At 52.9% G+C, this 6,000-nt stretch overlaps 1 protein-coding gene across 1 annotated transcript in view; it reads left to right on the top strand.

Annotated features, from left to right (window-relative positions):
- The first annotated feature begins 213 nt into the window (after positions 1-213).
- The window catches only part of SPSB4 (splA/ryanodine receptor domain and SOCS box containing 4), an 84,137-nt gene continuing 78,350 nt past the window's right edge, over positions 214-6,000 (top strand). The window contains exon 1 of the mRNA XM_032264831.1: positions 214-836. The gene's annotated coding sequence lies outside the window, so the exon portion shown is untranslated. The remainder of the gene's footprint in view (positions 837-6,000) is intronic.

Genomic DNA, 6,000 nt, shown 5'->3' with positions numbered 1-6,000 from the left:
ATGGCGACCGCGCCGCCGCTTCGGCACAGGGGCGCGGGCGCGGGCTCCACTTCCCTCTCCCGCCAGCTGGCGGCCTCGAGAAGGTGGCGGCGCCGGCAGCGGCCCGAACTGGGACGGCCGGGGCGCGGGATGGTGGGGGAAGGGGCGTTCCCGGCGACCGCGCCTTCCGCGGCTATTGGATTAGTGGCCTTCAGGGATGAGCTCAGCCAGATCGGCTTTCAGCTGCAGCCTCCCGGCCGGTCGGGAAGGCGGAGAGCGGGCGACGGCGGAGGAGGAGGGGGAGGCGGCGGCGGCTGCAGCATCCAGAGCTCGCCGTGGCGGCCGGCGCGCCCCGCGCACAAAGGCGCCCAGCCCCCAGGGAGGGCGATGAACACACCGCATCCCGGGCCGGGGCCCCAGCTTCTGCTACCGCTGCGTGCGCTCAGAGTGCTGGGTAAGGCGGACGGCCGAGGCGCGGCCCGTGCACCCTGAGCGCGAGACTAGCCGCCCTCCGGGTCAGGCGCCTCGCTTCCAAGCGGCTAGAGCGCGGGCCTCGGAACGTCCCCAGGGTCGGCTCAGTAGGGCGCTTCCCCACTCAAGGCCCGACCCCCGGCGCGGGAGCCCCAACTTCGCCAAGAACGCTCCTAACTCCAGGCCATCCTGTAGCGCAGAGGGGGCGCTGCTGTCGGGCATCAGCCGTGAGGACGCGCCCCTGGCCGCGGGGAGAGAGCGGGCATTTGCGGGTCGCTCGGGCGCCCCTGAGTGGGCGGCGGCGGCAGCAGACGCCTCTCCCGATAGTCCAGGACCTGCCAGCGCTGGGGATTCTTCCCGAACAGGCGCTCGCCCTCTCTTTTATGGTGAGTACTCTCCAGCTCCTGGTGAGGGGCGCGGGGGCCGTGAGCCGAGATCCGGCTGCACGGACTTTGTGCCGGCCAGCACTCGACACAGCTGGCGCTCCTGGCGTCCCAGTCCTGGAGAATACCTCTCCGCAGGTTGTGGCAGTTCGAAATGGTTGATTTTCGCGCAGCCCTGAGACGTTTGGGGCCCGGCCGCTGGTACCATGGGTTCTAAGCCCTTGCTTCTCTGCGTAGTGGATACTGCACAAAAAACTACCACGCGATTCACGGGCTTGAGTTTGAATCTAGGATCCTTCACTCACTGGCTGGGTGACCTTGGGCAAGGCGCCAAACCTCGGTTTCCTCATCCGTAGGATGGGAATGATAATTGTGCACATCTTATATGGGTATTGGAAAGATCTGTGGGATGGTGCTCGTAGGTAGACTTGTGCCGGGCACACAGGAAGCACTCAATCATACGTTAGCTAGTATTATTAGCTTTGCGAGCCCAAGCTTGTTATCCAACTTTCCGGAGCTGCAGCAGTTCCCTCGGCTGTGTAATGGGGACAATAATTCCTGGAGATCTGTTCGTCCGGGGTATTCGGAGAGGTGGAAGTAAAGCCCTGGTCACGCAATAGGCACTGGTGGCTCTTGTTATCGTTTATTCATGACGCTGGGGCAGTGAGGCTGGTCGCCTGGCTCGAGAGCGACTCGGAGACCAGTTCCTGGCCTTGCTTGGAGACAAACTTGTCTTTGCTCGGGAAGGGAGGGGGTTGGGAGCTCATGGAGCCCTGGGAGCGGGGCTCTGGGAAGAAGGGAGGGGGCCAGAGCCTTGAGCACGGCAAACGAGTACGCCCTGGTCGCTCTGTACGCACCAGAGGCTTCAAGCCAGGAGGGGACGCAGAGCCCCCGACCTCTGACTGCCGGGAGAACCGGGGCGGGGGGGGGTGGCTGCTCCCTCCGCCCCATGGCCAAGCGCAGGCTGCTGCTGACAGGAAGGAGAGGAGGGCATTTCTGTACCACTGTCGCGAGGTGGAGAGCTCTCAGTTCTGGACTCAGGCGTGAGTTCGAATCTGTCTCCACCACCAGCTCGCGGTGTGACCTTGGGCAAGTTCTCTAGCCTCCCCCAGCTTGGTTTCCTCTTCTGCTCCCTCTTTGGGGGGTTGGGGGATGAAGATAGGAGTTCCCTTCTCTCAGACTCTGAGCCCTCTATCCTCCCACCCACTTTCTGCCCCCTTACCTCCCACCCCCGCAATTTGATGAGCTTAAGTCTGGAAGACGTGAAATGTGTAAAAGCATGATATAAACATCCTTTACCCAAGGGCATATTCCTCTGAGACACATACCTTCTAATTTATTCCATTTTTAAAGTGTTCTTTAAAAACGGCAATGAAAAGAATTTAAGCCACCTTTGGCAAACAAAATTCAACTTACTGGCCATTCTACTCAAATCTCTCCAGCTTGTATTTCTTGTTTATTTTAAAGATACATTTAATGACATAAAAATAAAATCTACAGGGAAAAGAATTCACCAGAAACAGTCAAAAGATATATGACAAACTGTCACATGTGACATATGCCACTCCTATCACAACAAGCTCATCTCTTTAAATATGTAAAAGATTCCCGAGGTCAACAAGCAAAAGATCAAATGGGCAAAGACTATAGGCAATTCACACATGTGAAATAAAATAGAAATGATACTAAAACATATGACAAGGTGCCCTACCTCAATAAGAAAAATGCAAGTTAAACTTACAAGATTTTATTTTTAATGTATGAAATTAGCAAGTAGTCATAACCATTTATCAGAAGCTTCTTTAAAAAAAATGTAGATCATGGCTGGGCACGGTGGCTCACACCTGGTAATCCCAGCACTTTGGGAGGCCCAGACAGGTGGATCAGGTGAGGTCAGGAATTCGAGACCAGCCTGACCAACCATCATGGAGAAACCCCTCTCTACTAAAAGTACAAAATTAGTGAGGCGTGGTGGCGCATGCCTGTAATTCCAGCTACTCAGGAGGCTGAGGCCAGAGAATTGCTTGAGAGGCAAAAGAATCCCGGTAGGCAGAGGTTGCAGTGAGCTGAGATCGGGCCATTGCACTCCAGCCTGGGCAACAAGAGTGAAAACTCTTATCTAAAAAAAAAAAAAAAAAAAAAAAAAATGTAGATCACATTTCTCCCTAGCTCAGGACCTCCTTAAGGCTGCCACAGAGTAAAATCTAGATGATCCCAGGGCTCTCCAGGTCTGACACTACCGTCCTCCACCTCTTCCTCAACATTTTCCTCTCTCACTCCCCACACCCCACACCACCCCAGCCTTCTTGGTTTGTCTCCAGCATCCAAAAGGCTCATTCACTTGCTGTTCCCTCTGCCTACAATACTTTTCCTTCTGATTTTTAATACAACTGGAACTTCCTCATCATTTATGTAGACCTGTCCTTGGGAGGGCTTTATTGCTATCCCAGAAAGTGGCTAAGCCACAGTGGCCAGTGCAGAATTCCTTGCCCTTTTGGGGAAAGACCTAGTATAACTCATCGTACAGGAGCTACTTAATTTCCTTGAGCTGCCTAACCTGTTGTCACACAACCATACTCTGGAAAGGTTTTTTTCTCTGTTGATGCAGGAGTGAAGGGTCTCAGGCATGAAAAGCAGGAAGGTGGCGGGCCCTAGATGGAGGTCACCAGAAGTCTCTGCCTATATATGTACTATATAAATACATAGTATGTACTCTTGATTTATGTGATCATGACCATCTGTGGCAAAAGAAGATCAACTATAAAAAATTTAAAAACCAGCTGGGTGCAGTTGCTCACACCTGTAATCCCAGCACTTTGGGAAGCCAAGAGGGGTGGATCATGAGGTCAGGAGTTCTATACCAGCCTGGTCAACATGGTGAAACCCTGTCTCTACCAAAGATACAAAGAATTAGCTGGGTGTGGGGGGACATGCCTATAGTCCCAGCTACTCAGCAGGCTGGGGCAGGAGAATTGTTTGAACCTGGGAGACAGATGTTGCAGTGAGCCGAGATCGCGCCACTGCACTCCAGCCTGGGCGACAGGGCAAGACGCTGTCTCAAAAAAAAAAAAAAATTAAAAACCAGCAACTCACTTTTAATAAAACATGGTACCTTCATAAGTCAACTAATTTATTTGCTGCTGGTCAGTTCAAGAAATAGGGATTTGTTTTGAGGCTACAGGAAAAACAGTTGTGGGTGGTGTGCCCTTTGGGAAAGAGAGTGGTATACCTCAAACAAGTTATCATGAACTTTGTGGAACTTTAGAAGAACTTTCCTAAGCCATGTTAATTGCATGTGATTTTTGCTTTACACATTGAGTTCAGAACTTACTCCGTTTTAAATGTATACTTTAATTATGAAAAATGTTTGTTGTTAAAAACGCAAACCATGCAGGAAGTGTAGAGTGGCTATCCTTCTTCAGTCTGAAGCACTTCTTAATGCAGCTAGAGGTGGCAGGTACAAGGTTGTGTATGAGTGTTGGAGATAAAGGCTGGCTGGGCGCTGGCGCCACCAAGAAATGCAGATGCGGTGCGGGAGACATCGACAGGAATTGACAGCTGAGATGAAGACACAATGGTATGGAGGGAAGAGGGTGCAGTGGGCTGGAGGGTTGCCATGGAGGGATGCCCAGCTCTGCTTCTGCTAGAAGGGACGGGGCAGTGAGAGAATGTGAGCCAGGTCAGAGAAGATGGGAAGGCTCCCCAGACACCGAGGTGTCACTAGGATGTGCTGATGAGGAGAGTCTGGCATGACTGGTCTGAGGTGGCCATGATGAGAGACAGCATGGGAGAAGTCAGAGCAGTCTGGGGGGCCCTTGGGTGCCAAGCAAAGAGGTGCAGCTTTTCTCTGGAGAAGCCGCTTGGAGGGTTGAATGAAGAGACTTGTGGGCATCTTGGTCAAATTTACCCCTTGGCAACATGGAGATTGGGTTGGCCGGCAAACACCGGAGTCAGGGAAGCACGCTAAGAGACCAGTGCAGTAATCCAGGCAAGGTCTGAACTAGGGGAAAGCTGATGGCGTTGAGCGGTGGGGACCGAGAGACGGGATCCATGGCAGGAACAGTGACATGAAGAGGAACCTGCTATGTGGGAGAGGGAAGGGGCCAGGTTCAGCCCACCTGTAGATTCCAAGGTGCCCACAAACCACAGATGTCCCACAGGGCTGACAGCATGGGTGTGTCCATGGTGGGAGGCTTATGATGGAAAGAGATCAGCTGGCCTTACAAGGTCATTTGAAAGGACACCCAGGCAGGGCTGGCCAGAGTCTTCTAATAGGTGGATCCCATGCTGAGGAGAGAAAGCAGCATTGGAGACCTGGCTTGAGAGTGTCTGCAGGAGGCGGGTCATAAGAGAAGATGCATGGAGAGAGAGTGAGGAGCAGAAACTGAAGCCGAAGCCATGGACTTGGGGGTGCCCCATTGACGGGGTAGGCAGGAAGACCCTAGAGCCCAGGAGGAGGCGGGAAATCTTCTGTGTGAGCGCTGCACTTCAATGTGCTGGTGTGTGTGGAGGGAGAGGCCGGAGCAGTGCCAAAGTCATCCACCTGGTCTTTAATGTGAAATGTCACTTACAATGAACTGGAACTCTGCTTTCTCCAGAAGCGAGTGGGCCTTGACCCTGTTTGCTGGCCACAGAGACATTCCACCTGTTATCTCCATTCAGGAGATATCCACCTGTTATCTGCATTCTATGAAATATGCAGGTTGTACAGATTCCTGGGGCTGCAGCAGCTCCCTCCCCCATCCTGTTCCCTTTCTCCTCTCTTTCTTTCTCCTTTCCTCCTTACTATCTCAAAAATGCCCCCAGAGATACTGTAGGTTTAACAGAGGGTTATTCCGAAATCCCAGCAGGTCCCTATTATGATGTAGCTCAAGCTAGAGGCATGAATAGTTCTGTTTTTCTTTTAGGCATTCTGTTTCCAGACAACCAGTTATACCAAGTGGGGAAGGTTCATCTTGGGAGGTAAATGAGGGGTTGGACATGAACCTTATCATGTTTTTAATCATCATTTTCCCCAGAGGGCCTCATGAAGTGGCACCTTCCCATCTTCTCCCTTCATGCTTTGCCCCAGCCCAGACAAGCTGGGTCTCAGGGAGGCCAGCTGTCTGGCAGACAACCTCCACATGTGCCTGGGGCAGGCCTCTGGGCACAGGGGCCGCTGTGGTGA

Source organism: Sapajus apella, unplaced genomic scaffold (genome assembly GCF_009761245.1).
Source record: "Sapajus apella isolate SASKATOON/1434 unplaced genomic scaffold, GSC_monkey_1.0 scaffold4, whole genome shotgun sequence".
NCBI classification, from domain to species: domain Eukaryota; kingdom Metazoa; phylum Chordata; class Mammalia; order Primates; family Cebidae; genus Sapajus; species Sapajus apella.
Note: the sequence above shows the minus strand (reverse complement) of the source record. Positions and strands in the feature narration are given on the sequence as shown.